Source organism: Camelus bactrianus, chromosome X (assembly GCF_048773025.1).
Source record: "Camelus bactrianus isolate YW-2024 breed Bactrian camel chromosome X, ASM4877302v1, whole genome shotgun sequence".
Classification (NCBI taxonomy): domain Eukaryota; kingdom Metazoa; phylum Chordata; class Mammalia; order Artiodactyla; family Camelidae; genus Camelus; species Camelus bactrianus.
In genome coordinates this window covers 62,553,972-62,570,912 of record NC_133575.1, presented here as the reverse complement: position 1 = coordinate 62,570,912, position 16,941 = coordinate 62,553,972, and the positions used below count along the sequence as shown (strand labels likewise).

At 35.3% G+C, this 16,941-nt stretch overlaps 1 protein-coding gene across 1 annotated transcript in view; it reads right to left on the bottom strand.

Annotated features, from left to right (window-relative positions):
- ATP7A (ATPase copper transporting alpha) overlaps positions 1-13,980 on the bottom strand; it is a 123,538-nt gene extending 109,558 nt beyond the window's left edge. Inside the window, exon 1 of the mRNA XM_010950594.3 lies at positions 13,754-13,980. The gene's annotated coding sequence lies outside the window, so the exon portion shown is untranslated. The remainder of the gene's footprint in view (positions 1-13,753) is intronic.
- Positions 13,981-16,941: the final 2,961 nt, after the last annotated feature.

Genomic DNA, 16,941 nt, shown 5'->3' with positions numbered 1-16,941 from the left:
ATATAATTAGTCTTGCCACTACTTTTTTTTAAAAAAAAGCAGTTAACATACTGGTCAAAAAACTATTTGGTCTTAATTTTTAGAATTGAAATATTCACGTAGTATGATTTTAAAAATAACATATGCATCTGTTTTTCAGAATCTTTCGACTTTTCCTAACGTCTGTATTTATCATAAATTTTCTTTTCATCAAACCAAGGTCTAAAGTACAATGTTCAGCATGAAGTAGTCAAACAGTCCATATAGTCCAGATCTGTATCCTCATGCACACCCTTTAACCCTCAAATCCTTTAATGTCCTGTTTTATAGACTTTAGTTAATAAACGTGAAAATATGACAACGTTCTCTCTTGTCCAAAGTTGAATCACTATCATAAGAGATAAGGATGAAAAATTATATACTGGAAATGTGTATGAGTTCAGCTTATAAAAAGGAAACTAGCAATCCAAAACTGTCAAGGACAATTGTTTAGCCAGGTATTTTTCTACAGATGAATGAGAACAAATTCAGAGAAAGCCTATATCATTCCACACCCTTAAGAGTTTTTAACTGGCAAGTTCCAAGTGCTTTGTTATCACAAGTAAGCAGAAGCCTTAATACTGATGGCTGTATCAAATCTACTGAATTGCTAAGAAAAAAAATATTTTAAATTCAATGCAGTTTGTCAGACAGAAATCTAAATAAACAGCCATCAACAATATTTACTATTTTTAGAATTTCAAGTGCAAATTCATTACAATTTTTTCAGGAAGATTTTTTTTTCCATTCCTCAATCCTGTGATTCTGTGCTTTCTTCGAAAGCACGATGATGAACTTTGTCATTTCACAAAACTAAGACTCTAAAATAGGCTGAATCTTTAGAAAGTTGGTTCTGGTAGAGTAAAACAAATATGCTTTACTACAAGAGAGCTATTTTTTCCCCTTTTTAGACATGCAATTTTCACAAAGTAGATGCTTCCTTTCAGTTAGTTAGCTAATTTAAAGGGGGTTCACTTTCTTAATTCTGAAAAACCCATGGAGTGGCAAGCTATAACAATATTCTAAATTTTGGTTTAGTGTATTCTGTTGGGTCTTTGAAATAACATTATTAAAGCATCCCTTCTCTTGCCTTATCTCCCTTTTTTTCCTACCTTTGATGAAGGGTTCATGTGCATGAACACATACATACATACATACACACACACATAAGCTAAGACATTGATTGAACCTACTAACATCTTCCAGCTAAAAACTCATTCTGACAACACCTCCTTTTGGAAAAGTTATGACTATGAATGTAGGAAATTAAAGTAGAACACAGTACAGAGAAAGGTAAACAGATCAAACTAGGAAAAGTGTAAGTATCTATGTTCAAAGATGAAAGTGCTATACTTCAGTATGAAACAAATATCTGGCCAGATATTTGCAAACCAGTCTCCTCAAAATGTACAATACTGAGTTTGATGGAAATGGCTGGATTAATCTGAAAAGCTTCATATAATTATAAGCCAAATTCCTAAAAAGTAGGCAGAACATGGGCAATATAAAAAGACACATACGGAGAACTAAAATACCAGTTGAATAGAGAGAGGAAAACGTCTACATGGGGGGAGGAGGGTATAGCTCAGTGGTAGAGTGCGTGCTTAGCATACACAAGGTCCTGGGTTCAGTCCCCAGTACCTCCATTAAGATAACTAAGTAAATAAATAATAAACCTAACTACCCCCCTAAAAAAAAAGCTTAAGAAAATAAATATTTTTAAAAGTCTATATGGGAGCAGGAAAGGAGGTTTGTCTAGTCAGAATTGAGGGTACAGGTGGAAATATAGCAGGAAGTAACAGTAACATATCCTTACAGTCATGCAGCATATTTCTGTTTACAAATAAGTGTTTCAAAAATTATTTCAGTGAGACAGCAGATATATTCTTAGGCAATTCATTAATTTGATATACATGACAGAGAACATCTTTGACATCAGACAGACTTGGACTTGAATCCAAATTCTGCCATTTACTAGCTGTGTGACCTTCAGCAAATTGATCTCTCTGATGCTCAGTTTCCTCACCTGAAAAATACAGATAACTCTTACTCATGGAACTGCTGAGAGGAGTGTATCAGATAACACAGGTAAAGTGCTTGACACATAATTCCATTTCCTTTTCACTTTAATAATATTACTAAGTGCCTAGTATCTTTTTAGGTTCTGTGCTAGGCCCAGCTGGAGATACAAAGATAAATGAATTTGATATGGGCTCTGCTCAGGGATGAAGGAAGGGAGTTCAGCGAAGACTTCACAGAAGAGATGCTTTAACTGTGTCTCTTTTTTTCCCTTAAAATATAAGGAATAAACATCAACTGGAGAAAAACAGAAAATATAGATAAGCGAATATAAAATAAACAACAAATCAGTCCACCACCAAGAAACAACCAATGTTAAATTTTGAGGTGGGGTGTATATGTGTGTGTATGTGTGTATGTGTAAGTTTAGGAGGTTATTTTATGTGTATATATGTATAAACACACATTTTAAACAAAAATATGCTGTTCTATTTTAAAACATGCTTCTTTTCATTCAATACTGATGAAAAAATTTTCATGTACTCAGGTAAGGGGAAGTCATTCTGACTTACACATGATTTAACTCAAATATTATGCTAACTAAAACACCCTGTTTGTGGCCTATTAAACATACATTGTACATCTGCTTTAATTATTAAAGAAAAGAGCACACTGACCAGAAGTAAAGAATGTCCATGTTAAAAATAAAGATTAAATGCTTCCCTTCCTGGACACCAATGCTGGTCCTCCTTCAGTGATAAGACTCTCTTCCCAGATGCCAAGACCATACTGACTTACTGTATACATGCTGATCTGGTTTTTTTGCCTAAACCTCATAGGAATGTATCCCTGACTTGTCTGATGTTCTTTGTTCTGACAAGATATAAAACTGCTGAAAAACATGCTTCTCTGGAGCAGTTCCTTAGAGTTATTTGAGAGGCTGTCTCCAGGCTATAGTCCTCAGTTTGGATCAAACAAAACTATTTTCTATTCCTATTATAGAATGTTTATTGACTACTGATCAACAACACTATAATACATATTTTTCTATGTCAGGAAATATTAATATATAATAATACCAAATACTTTTTTTTTTTACTATTTTAATCTTCACAACCCAATGGGATAGGTACTATTATTACCTCCATTTTACAGTTGATGAAATTGAGACACAGAATGGGTAAGGAACTTTCCCAAAGTCACACAGCTAGTTAAGTAACATAATCAAAATTTGAACCCAATCCTAGTCCAGAGTCTGTGCTTTTAATCACTAATGTATATGCTACAATTTTAAAAGGCTGAATACATTGTGGAAAACAGCATGGAGGTTTCTCAAAAAACTAAAAATAGAACTACCATATGAAACCAGCAGTTCTACTCCTGAGTATATATCTGGAAGAAACAAAAACACTAATTCAAAAAGATACATGCACCCCAATGTTCATAGCAGCACTATTTACAACTGCCAAGATAGAGAAGCAATCTAAATGTCTATCAACATGTGAATGGATGCATAAAGAAGATGTGGTATACATATATATAATGGAATACTATTCAGTCATTTAAAAAATGACATTTTGCCATTTGCAGCATGGATGGACTTGGAAGGTATTATGCTAACTGAAATAAGTCAGACAGAGAAAGACAAATACTGTATGATATCACTTATATGTGGAATCTAAAAAATACAACTAGTGAATGTAACAAAAAGGAAACGGATTCACAGATATAGAGAACAAACTAGTGGTTATCAGTGGGGAGAGGGATGGGAGGAGAGGCAAGATAGCAGTAGGGGATTAAGAGGTAGAAACTACTATGTATGAAATAAATAAGCTACAAGGATATATTGTAAAACACAGGGAATATAGCCAATTTTTTATAATAACCATAAGTGGAGCGTAACTTTTAAAACTTTTGAATCACTATATTGTATACCTATAACTTATAAAATATTGTACATCAATGATATTTCAATAAAAAAATAAAAATAAAAATAAATAATTTAAAAGCTGAATATAAGTCCATTAAATGAATGTACCATAATTTAACCAATCTACTATTGCTAGGTGAACTAGGTCTTCAAGACTGAGTTCTTCTTGAAAAGAATAGAAAGAAATTCCAGACAAAAGGGCCATGAACAAAGTTACAGAGGTGTCAAACAGCATGGCACATTTGAAAGAGTGCTTTTGGGAATATGGATATGACTGGGGATATGGCATGAGTGCGAAAGACAAGGAGGTTGGAAAAGTAAGGTCATATAAAATTGAAAGGGACAAGACTAGTGTCAGGAAGACCAGTTAAAAGCCTACTGTCTGACTATGGAATATTATTCAGCCATAAAAAGGAATGAAATTCTCACATATACTGCATCATGGATGAAGCCTAAAGACATTATGCCAAGTGAAACAAGCCAGATATGAAAGGACAAATATTGTATGATTCCACTTATAACAGGTACCTAGAAGAGGTAAATTCATAGAGACAGAAAGTAAAAATGAGGTTACAGGGGATGGGAAAAGGGGGAGTGAGAAACTATTGTTTAATGGGTACAGAGATTCTCTTGGGATGATGAAAAAGTTCTGGAAATGGATAGTGGTGATAGTTACACAACACTGTGAATGTACTTAATGCCAATGAATTATATACTTTAAATGGTTAAACTGGGAAATATGTTATGTATATTTTATCACAATTTTTAAAAAATGACTCTTGTCCAGAAGGGAAATGATTAGGAACTAAATGGAGACACAAGGGGAAAATTTTGAGGAATATCAAAAACTATACAACAGACTTGATGACTAAATGAATGAGAGGGTGAGGAAAAAAAAATCTCTCGGGTTTCTGGGTACAGAGGAGGCCATTATTAGTTTCCTTTTACAGATAAGGACACAAAGGCCCAGAAATACAAAGTAATTTGCCGAAAGCCACAGTTTGTTAATAGCAGAATTGGAACTTAACCATCAGAGTCCTGTCTCTCATTCTGTACTCTTTCCACTACAACATATCAAGAAAGAATATTATCGTACATTTGTATAGCACTCTATAATTTACAAAATGTTTTTGCATACATTATTTCACTTGATAATCATAACAACCTATAAGTTAGACAGGGAAGGTCTCATTTTATTGATGAGTACACTTAAATAGAGTAAGAAAAATGATACAACTCCTTAAAATCCTCATCAGACAGAGATCTAAATTTCATCTGTTGGATTTCAGGAGAGCCTTAAGGTAGGAAGTGAGATTCAAGTGATGAATTTGGGATTACCACAGCTGCTGCAAGTATTAAGTATTGAGGGGAGAAAGTGAGTAGAATAGAAGTAGTTTGGGTAGGTTTCAGGCCACCATATTGCATAACTCCATGTCATAATTTTTACAGATAACAATATGACTACTGACCCCTGGAGTTGTGTAAGACAGCTGTCCTGGATGAAATAAAGTATGAGTCTCCCATCTGCAGATCAGGATCTACTGGTTGATCTAGAAACCTTGCCTCATGGAACTGCACCCTGGTTCCCAATCGCGTCTACTCCTCTGCTACATCCCCTTTCTGCCACATGTCCCAGCTGACATCCCCAGAGTGAAGGGGAGAACAGCACAGCCAATAACTATTCAGGGACTACAATGCTGGTATCTGCCCTGATCTCAAGACTCAGACTAAAAGAAGCTCTTCTGTATATAAGGTTGGAGATCACCATAATAAAGGATTGGGAGGAGACAAAGATGTTCTTAGGTGATCATTTCTACTTATCTGGTGGGGAAAAAAATTCTAGAAAGTGCCAGGATAATACTGTTAAACCTTCTTAGAACATGATGATACTTATATTAAATCTAAAGGTAACAAGAGAGAAAAGGCAGGTCATAACAGGCATTCATTTGGTAATCCACTCATGCCTTAAACCAAGGTAAAAGAATATTAGTACAGATTACAAACAAAACTTACTACGTATGTTTCTGACAAAATTGTGTTTAGGTACAACACGAAACTAGGACACAAATGGTCTAGCCAGATGCTTCATATAGAAGATCATCTAAATCTGACCAAATGCTTCAAATGCAGAACAGAACCTAAAACAATCACTGGTAGTCCTCAAATGGCCAAGTCAAACAACTGCAGTTAAGTTTCTTTTCCTCGTGTCTGGACAAAGGAAACATACTATTCTTATAGAAACACAACTGAAAACAAAGGCAAATGTACTCTATTTTGCTTGAAGACACTTCTGATGGCATTCTACTACCCATCACAGAATGTTTCTTTCTCTTTCATTGAGTAAGCTCCCTCTACTTCTCCTGACTTTTCCTTAGACGGCCCACTGACACTAAATGTGTACCTTGCTCTCTAGTGTTACTTGGTGCTACTAGGGTAACTGACCCCAACTGCTCTGTGTAAATATCATTATATTGCCTACATAGTTGTGTCACCAAGAAAACTTAATACAAAATTCTAAACTCAGGAAACAAATCAGAATGGAGATGGAATCAAATCAAGGTAGTATGACTCTAAAGCCCATGCTCCTTACCCTCTCCAAAACAGTGTATCCAAAGGAATTTACCACAGACTAAATAGCTGTTTAAACCATTCAAAAGATGACTGTATTGGAAAAATCCACTTTTCCCTCTTGTGTTTCTCCTTTACTCTTATACTACTACCATACTCACAACACTTCTGACACCAGACATGTGGAGGTTTTCCCCCACCAAGAAATCCTCTGTGATACCAGCTAGGTGTCCTACAAATAACTCAATTCTGACACTATCTACATGGAGATACGGTCAGATTCCACAAGCTAAGGGCTCAGTCCCACAAGAACTGTTCCCACCCACCCCATTTCCCACACATGCAGACTTAAATAGCTGTTCAATGCATTAAAAAGATAGCCCACATCTACCACTTTCAATACTCTTCCCCAAAAGAAAATCTCTACTACAATCAAGCAAGTGCCCTCACTGCCATAGAGTCCATGCTTGCCATTTCTTTCTAAGACTGTTTAGACTGTCTCCTTACCTACAATGCTCTCTTCCACAAATTTAAATCCTACCACCTCACTTGTCTGCAAACTCCACAAAAGCGGGAATGTATCTGTTGTGTTCACTCTCATATCCCAGCACCCTGCATATGGTAGCTACTCAAAATAATTGTTGAGTGAGTAAATGAACCCAAATACCACCTCGTCCATGAAAAACATGTCAAATATTTGTATCTACTTTCTTTTTGAATTCTGAATATGCTCAGAATTAGCATCATAGTTTAGTACCTAATTTCTCTATAATTATTTGGTATTTGATTTTCTTAACTAGACATTGGATACATGCTTTGTGCCTCTTCGTACATCTCACAGAGCCCATGTAAACACTAGACATACAGCGGAAAGGTAGAGCTCAGTGGTAGAGTATGTGCCTAGCGTGCACAAGGTCTTGAGCTCAATTCCCAGTACCTCCATGAAAATAAATCTAATTACCTACCCCTCCAAAAAAAAAAAAAAAACAAACACTAGACGTACAGCAAGCACACAGTAACACTTAATTGGAGTGTTGAATTTATTTATAAAAATTCAATTTACACACAACTTTGTAAGAATGCAGCTATTCTGCGGAGTAGGTTAGACATGCATAAAGCCTTTTCCATTGCCTACATTTTATATTTTAGAAATAATTCAATAGACGTATGGTGCAGCATTTGGCAATCAGAGAAATAATCTAGAAAATTCTGATGGCCCAGTCTGCGGCTCATTAGTTAATACACAAAGCAGATTGTTATGAGTTTCCTTGGTGGAGAAGTAGAATGAGTACATCAGGGTGATCTGACTTGCCAGCAGTCATGAGTTTGAGATGTCATGTTAGCATACTATAGGTGTACTGTAGGCTACTGTGCCCTCCTAGTCTGAGCTTCCCATTTTCTGTGGTGTCATTTGGAAATTAAATATTGCTCGCAGATACTGATTGAGTAGTATGTTGTTTATGTAGTCTACTAAATTCATAGTACAGTAAAACTACAATTTACAGTTTTATTATATAGGTTGCTAAAACTACTTTTATGGTAAATAATACATTAAAAGAATAATAGTAACTAAACTTTATTGTGTGCTTTCTACCTGCCAGGCACTGCTCTTAGGGCTTTACATGTATTAATTCACTGACAATCCTACTGTTATTGCTGCCATTTTAGAAATTTGAAGGAACTAAGGCACAAAAGGTAAGAGGTCTGCCCATAGTCATACAAGCAGTAAACAGAGGAGCTGGGATTCCAATCCAGACAGTCTGGGCCAGAGGCCCCACTCTTAGCCCTATATTATACTCCCTCCCCAAAACAGCAGATCACAATATAATGGTGAAGTCAAAATGCCTTGAAGTTATCAAGAGAATAATATCCAACAGTCCAGAAAATATAACCAGCAATGTCCCAATTTATGCTTGCTGATTAACTTTTATTGTATGTTCTCTTAGTACAATTTAAATTCTAAACATGTTATAAATATCAAAGTTTGGCCAAGTTCAAAGATGTGCTTACTGTAAAGATTTTTTAAAAAAAAACACACACGGACCATTTCTTTTCTCTTCCTGGGAGACTCTGAGAATACAAATAAAATAAGACTAACACCATTTTAAACATTAGGTCTTTTAGCATATCTGTAAATAATGTAATTAGCTAAAAACAAAACTATGGGTCTTTACTTTTGAATTTCATTTTAAAGTACCAAGCACATTTTGAACTACCAATATTTTAATTTTTAATCATCTAATCAATTTGCTCATTCACACTTTCAAGTAAGATAAATAGTATTTTCCTCTTTAGGACAAACAAGGAACTTAATTTCAATAGACTTAATTTTGCTCATATGTCTATATATTTTTTTAAGGTACAATTATTTTAAAAAATACAGTTTCTTTATGTTAGGTAAGAGCATAGATTCTGAAGTCAGACTGACTGGCTTTAAATCTCAGTTTAGCCACTTGCTAGGTCTAAGAATAAAATTTGGCCCTATGAAAGAATATGTTAACTCCTACCAAAGTGCAAACAATAGACAAAGTACCAGATTTATTTTTTCACACCAGACAGAGGAACAGTTCTGGCCTCCTTCACTTATGTGCACAAAAAAAAAAGACTCAAAATCCCATGACTTACCACTTGCCCTAAAGTTAAAAAACAGGAATTCATGGGTTACTTCTGTAATAATCACAGTGCACAAACTTTTAGGCAATCTTTTTTTTTTTTAATTGAGGTATAGTTGATATACAATATTATGTAAGTTTCAAGTGTTACAACATAGTGATTCACAATTTTTAAAGGTTATATTCCCTTCTAGTTATTATAAAATATTGACTGTATTCTCTGAGTTGTACAATATATCCTTGTAGCTTATTTATTTCATACATAGTAGTTTCTACCTCTTAATTCTCTACCCCTATCTTCCCCTTCCTTCCCTCTCCCCACTGGTAACCACTAGTCTGTTCTCTATATCTGTGAGTCTGTTTCCTTTTCATTATATTTACTAGTTAATTGTATTTTTCGATTCCACATATAAGTAATATCATACAGTATTTGTCTTTTTCTGACTTATTTCACTTAGCATAATACCCTCTAAGTCCATCCACGTTGTTGCAAATGGTAAAATGTCGTTTTTTATGGCTGAGTAATATTCCACTGCATATATACACATCTTCTTTATCCATTCATCTCTTGATGGACACTTAGGTTGCTTCAATATCCTGGCTATTGTAAACAATGCTGCTATGATCATTGGGGTGCATGTATCTTTTTGAATGAGTGTTTTTCATTTTTTTCATTTATATATCCAGGATTGGAATTGCTGGGTCATATGGTAGTTCTATTTTTCGTTTTTTGAGAAACCTCCATACTGTTCTCTACAGTGGCTGCACCAGTTTACATTCCCACCAACAGTGTATGAGAGTTCCCTTTTTTCCACATCCTCATTAGACAATCTTAATCACACTCAAGTTGAAGTAATAATTTATTCCTTTATCTATTTCACTTTATCTACAATGAATTTAAGGCTCTAAAGCTATCTAAAGGCTATGAAGGTTTTCATGACTAAAATTCTTTCTTTTATCACCTAGATAGAAACAGATGAGCAAGATAAAACACTTCGCTTTAGACGGACAATACTTTAAAAAGTATGACACCAATCTGATTGCTAATACATAAAAATGCACTTGCAGTTGTGATTAGAAATTAATACCAAGATATTGTGACTATAAATCTAAACTAAAAAGTGCTACTTAGAATTAACAGTGAAATGGTATAGCAAAATAAGAGAAAGCATTTATTGGCCAAAATGAAATTAGCTGTATACAAATAGTTTAATATTAATATTAGTGTTTTAATAATACAATTAATATATTTATCAATAATCAATACAGTACTTTATATTTTAGTTTAATACTATTAGATTAATGATCAATTGAATACTTAAATTAGAACTCTTAGAGCAAATAATTTCATCATCACCAAAATATTAGACACCTTTTTTCCCACCACTTTAAGTGCAAGGATCAACAAAGGAAATTACACTTGGCACTCTTTAACAACTAAGCTCCCTAAGCTTTTGTTAGCTCAAAGAACAACCTTTAAGTGTCCTCATGACCCTAGAGATCAGCTACAGATTTATCCTAAATCGTCCTGAGAAGTTCATTAATAGGGCTCTCCACTGTAGAATTATCCCTCTCTGTTTGTCTATCTCTACTGACAGTTTTTCAGGTCTTAACAGAAGCCCTTCTAATGCCCTCCTCTCCTGAATGGCAGGTAGCATGCTTCAGGTGAACACTGAAAAGATCAGAAACAATTTTCTTTGTAATTCCAAGAAACATAGAATGCTCTGCAAACTCAGGATAGGGTAAGGAAAGGAGTAATTTCAGTATTATTCCCTCCCTATCTGCTTTGGTTAGGACACCAAATGCACAAGACAGATCAGGAACAATTACAACAGCATGAAACAAAACACTTTAATTTTTTACAAATGAAATCAACTAAGGTAACTGGTCAGGCTAAAACAATTTCCCTAAGATGTGGAATAACCCATTTATTCCAATTAGTAAATTGTCAAAATGCATTCCTGATTACGTCTGGAAAACTGGACTTCTATACTAGAGAATTATAAAGTAAAAAACAGGTTTAAAAAATTTAAATCCTGCGGCCACAGCTGTGTAATTATAAACATAAACAGAAAACACAGGACAAAGCACAATTAATTCACTCACTTTATCCTCATTTTCTTCAAGGAAAGAAGTATCTGTGAAAATTGATGTAATCTACCAATATTTTTCACATTTGAGCCCACAAAGATGAGGAAATCAATTTCCTAACAGTGCTGGAGAAACCAGGAACATACTTATGAAACCAGAAACATCCTATCCTTTCACTTTAATGAAACACATTCTAAAAGTACCATGACACTATTCCTGCCATACTATCTCAGTAAGTAAACAAGTTATATCATATTAAATCAACGTCAAGACAGATTCATAAATGAAAAACATGACTGCTGCGATGACAGACTGAATGAAACAGGCCTGACTGTTGCCTGTCTCTCCCATCCCTCACCCTCATCTTGATTTATGTCCCAAGAAAGATTTCTGTTTAAAAACAAAATTCTGTGAAACCTTCAAAAGCTGTATTTTCCTTTAACAAAGATGAGTAGAAGGAATTTTGAGACAAAACTCCCAAATACTATTCTCATGTGTGCCAGTGCCTGTATCACCTCAGACAAATCTCTCCTCACAATTTACTTTTCTATCTGGCAAAAGAAAATTATTTTCACTCACTGGGGGGGTCAAAGTCTTGATTAATGTTTGCCAAGTATTTTTTAAATATATAGATAAAAGCAGTTATAATGAGGAATTTATAAAAAGGAATGTGTTGCCTTAAAGCCCTCACAGAAGTAAAGGTTGTGGTATGTTACTGGGGTTATTTTTGCTTGCTCTCTCTTATTTTCAAACAGATTTTACTGCTTCTGCATGCATTGTTCAAAGAAAAACAATCTTCTGCATTAGAGACTAGACGTTTTAACCTATCCTTTTGATATTGTCTAATCTAACCCTACCTAAAGGCCAAGAATCAAGATCTTTCTAAGACTAAGATTGAAAAAGAATAGTTTCTATCAGGTTAAGAACAGTAAAGAAACCATTTTGGAAGAGAAAAGAAATGCAGAAATTCCCTGGGGAAAAACTGGAACACCTTCTGCCTTTAGACAATGTTGTTATTCATTCCTTGCAATTTAATAAGATTCCAAATTATATTTAAGACACGACACTCTGACACAACACTGTAAACTGACTATACTTCAATAAATTAATTAATTAATTAATTAAACAAAGACACGACACTCAATCAGAATTTAAAAATAGCAAGCTTTACTTTTTCATCTTCTATATTTGAGTTTACATCAGAATTAAATCTCACATATTAACACTGTTTTTGTTACTTCATGTTTTTTTTTCTATGTATAAGCTATTTTATTGGCTGGAAGATAGCTGGAATATGGTTGGGATACGATTGTAACCTTACCAGTTTTTAATTCTATTTTTTTTTCTTTTAACCAGTGACATCTTGGAAGATGTGGCTGTTATAGAGATGTTGATGTACAATATATTGTTGGATGCATCTTTCCAGCCCTGCAAGCCTTTCCTCATAGTATCTCTCTACCTGGGCTGCCCTCCCCTACCTCCATTCCTACAAAGTTAAATCCTATCCATTTATCAAGGCCCAGCTCAAAAGCTCCATTCCCAGAATTCTCATAACACTGTTTCTAATATACATTATTGAGATTAAAAGGGTTTATCTGTCTTTCCTACTAAATTGTGAGACAATTCAGTACAAAAAAGAAAAAACCTTCTCTTGTCATGAGTGTAGAAACAAGAAAGCTTGAAAGATAAAAAATAAAATCTCAGTTCAAAATATCCTTTAAAAAGGATGAGATAAGCAACGTAGTTACTCAATCAGTGGGGCTGCTAGAATCCATTGTCTTCATGTCTGAACTCAAGTTGAGTGCAAATTCTTTTGAGGCCAGAGACTCTCTGCTATTTCTTGTGTATATCCCCCACACCTCAACATCACCTAATTCAATGTTCTGCACACATCAGGTCTCATCTACTGTAGATGAAGAGTTATAATTAAAACAAAGATCAGATGCTGAAAAATATTAACTTGTGAAACGATAAAATAGTTGCCTATGCTTAGGAGAACCTCAACGTCTACAACAAAAAGTGTCAAAGATAAAGATGCCACAGGCTGCAATGACGATGGAGAGTAACTTTACTGGGAGGGAGCAGAATGAACAAAATGAAATGGAAACAAGAGTGTTCTCTCAATTTAGTTTACGCTCCCAGAGCGAGACAAGAAGCAAAATAACTAATTTCCTCATGTTATTTCATTAATAATTGTGATCAGTCCACGTGACTTCCAATACCGGCCACAGATCTTGTACCTTCAATCAATTAGGTAACAGAGGCTATAGATGATCAGGACACTTCCTCAGAAGGGTACAAGAAAGCGACAGGGGTCAGGACCTAATCTCCCCTCCTCTATCCCCTGTTAGGGGAGGTAAAACATGAGTGCAATAAATACCTGAGTTGTGAAGAACTGAGTTTAGAGACTCCCCCAGATTAAAATAACCTTCTCGCCACACTCGGTAGTACACGCTGACAGTACAGAATACCCGTCCAGTAGAAGGGGACGACGGGAAGCCGATATAGGACTTACCTGTTTCTTTCTATCCTATGGTTAAATCTTCGGAGCTACGCAGCCGGTGGCAGCGACAAACTCACGCGCGCAGGCTCCGATCTCACACACCGGGAGAAGTCACCGCGGCGACCGCGGCGATGGCGGCGACGGCGGCGGCGACGCCAACTCCTCCCTCTGCTTCTTCCCTTCCTCCACCCCCGCCGCCGGGCCGGCTGCTTTCACCCCTGCCTTCACCCCCCACTTCCGGGTGATGCCCCAGCCGGAAGCAGCCGGAGGGGCGGAGGGACGCGTTACGTGAAGGGGAAATACTGAGACTAGAATCGAGCTTCTCCCGCCCCCTGCTGCCCTGGGACAGACACGCAGCCTCAGGCGGAAGTCTTTCCTTTTGGCGCTGCAGAGATCCCTCTTCCTCGCTTACCAAAAACAAAAACTCCATCAAAACCTGTTATCTGCAGTTTTCCTAACCTCAAGCCAGGATGTACCTTAGAGCTCCTTATAAATCATCTTCTACATAATTCAGCCTTTCACAGATTAAAATTATCCTGCTTCTGTTAGACTGTGTAGCCTAACTCCAGATATGAATGCCAGAACGATGAACTTGTCCTCATCCCTCCACTGAAAAATGACCTCAATTTTTTTTTGATAAATGTTTTTTAATTCATTTTTTAAATTCATAATCTCTATGTGTGTGTTGGAGTTGGGGCAGGGATCTCACCTCACACTACCTTCACATTGCCATTCCAAGCTCTGAACCACTTCCACATTTACTCATTCACTCACCCATGATCTTAAAAACCTACAGGATTCCAAGGATGCAAAGATATTATTAGAGTATCTATTACCATGAGTTTTGATAGAAATGAGATGCCTAAAATGTAGCAATACAATGCAATAAGTAAGTGGTACAGAAAGCATTTAAGAAAAATTTATTTTTATTCCTGTTCCAATTTGTCATTTCAAAAAACAGCAAAATCCTAGAATTTTTAAAACTATAAACATTAAGAGTAAGGAAGGGGCTTCATCTCACTAATTTTGAAGCAAGATGTGGTCTTTTCATATATCCTTTCATTAAATATGTCATAAGATGCAAGGGAAAACTAATCACAGGATTATTCATATTTTCATTTAAACCCAGTTCCCATAAAGAATATAAACTCAAATAATGTTGCAGAACTCAAAACAGTGCAAAGTGTAAATATTATTTTAAGACTGTAAAAGGCTTAGAAAAGTGGCACACAGTATGCCTACTTAAGTGTTTAATAAAATAATTTTCATCCTGATTCAAATCCCTATTAAGTCCTGACAGGTAACACTTAACACTGTCCGCAGATCTAAATTTTAGGCCAACAATTAAGTATTCCAGAAACAATTATTCTTTACCCCTCTACAACCATCCACATTAATAAAAAAAATCACTTCAGGACTCCTTACCTTTCTGAACATTAAGCTGTAGTTGTCAGTGTGCATAGCCTTAACTGTTGATCCAAATTCAGCCCCAAATTTTAAATCTTAAAAACCACATCACACGAAATGGCTTTTAAGTGGGCTTCCAATTATTAGCAAGTTGGTTTGTAACTACAATATTAACATTGTGTTAAGCTTTCAAAGAAATTCACTAAAAGGTAGAAACCAGAAACAAACCTTTATCAGAAGAATATCAAATCTACTAGCTCTCTAGCTTTTATGTAAAGTATATCATTAAGAGCTGCAAGATCCTCTACATCCTTAGTCACTGAGCCTTTTCCCTCACTCTAAAACACCTCATCTCTAAATGAATCATCCCTAATCTCCCTTATCAATGAGTGAGCATACCAACACTTTTTAAATTAACTGAGCTTTCAAACAGAAGGGAATGTCCTCAAGAAGTAATCAGGTTTCCTGACGTTGAGCAGATAGTAGGTGCCCCCAAAATGCTTACTAAATGGTTAATATCACCAATAAAGTTAATACTCGTGAGTGTGAGAACTCAAAGTCTGTGCCTCTACAGCTACCACAGTACCTAGTTTTAAGTTCAATGAATTTAAAAGAACACATGCACTAAAATAAGTTTGAGTCAAACTAAGAATGGCATTTAAGACATTCATCCTAATTAAAAAATACTTCATAACCCAATAATTAACATTTGAAGGACCGGCAATGCTTCTAAAGTCACTTACCTAAATTCTTCAGGTTTTTTATAGGAACACTAATTTGACAAGCTTCACTCTCAAAGTGATGTGTCACAGGATGAGTGCATTTGTGAGGACAAAAGTTTGATTGAGTACACTAAGAAAGTTGCAAAGTCAGAATATTGTGATGACACAGAATAATTTAGACTTAAACTACAGCTTCATTTCTGGTAGTGGCCATGATAGTTTTGTTAACTACTCATCAGGACAAGATCAACCATAAAATTAAGTCTTAAAAGTATGTTCAAAGATGCTGAATACCACCACCAGGTTTTATCACACAAGGCAACACATATGCTGGCAAGTGGACAGAGACATTTTTAAAATGTCATACTATTTATTTTTGCCTATCATAATAGCTGACAATTATCACTTACCTGACAGATGTGGTACAAATCATACTGAAAATTACCTCCAGTCATTAGAAATTCTCAGTGCCAACTCAGTAACAAAAAGGGAATGTTGAAACTTCGTTACATTTTGCTTAATCGTGTCGCAGGGTTTCATGTATTTGAATACTTTAGTCCTATTTTAACATTCTTTCAAAATATAGTATTGTAATTTTATTAAATAGTGGCACTACTATATAGTTATTAATCTTGTAACCTACTTATATTGTGATGACATTCAAATCATTTCTCTTACTTAAATCATGAAATTACTGGCTTTGGTGCATTTAATGAGAAAATAGGACATATTGCCATGAAGGCATTCTTAGTATTTCACGTAAAAAGTAAACATTTTTCATGTTTGGTTAATTCCTTATCTACATCAGGTAAATTTGTAAGATTCCTAAAAGCCACTTACCTGATAACTTATAGCATCAGGTAAGTGAATTTTAGAAACCTCTCATTTAGCCAATACAGATAGGTTACTCAACTGAAATTCCATTTTCTGCTTACTTGAGCACTATCAACAAACCACTATGAGGCTTACTTCACAGCCTTTGGCCAAGGAAGTAATGAAATACATGGTGTAGATACCTTGTTTTCTTCAGTTAGTATCTTAACACGTAAAATCCAGTCATACTGAATTCAG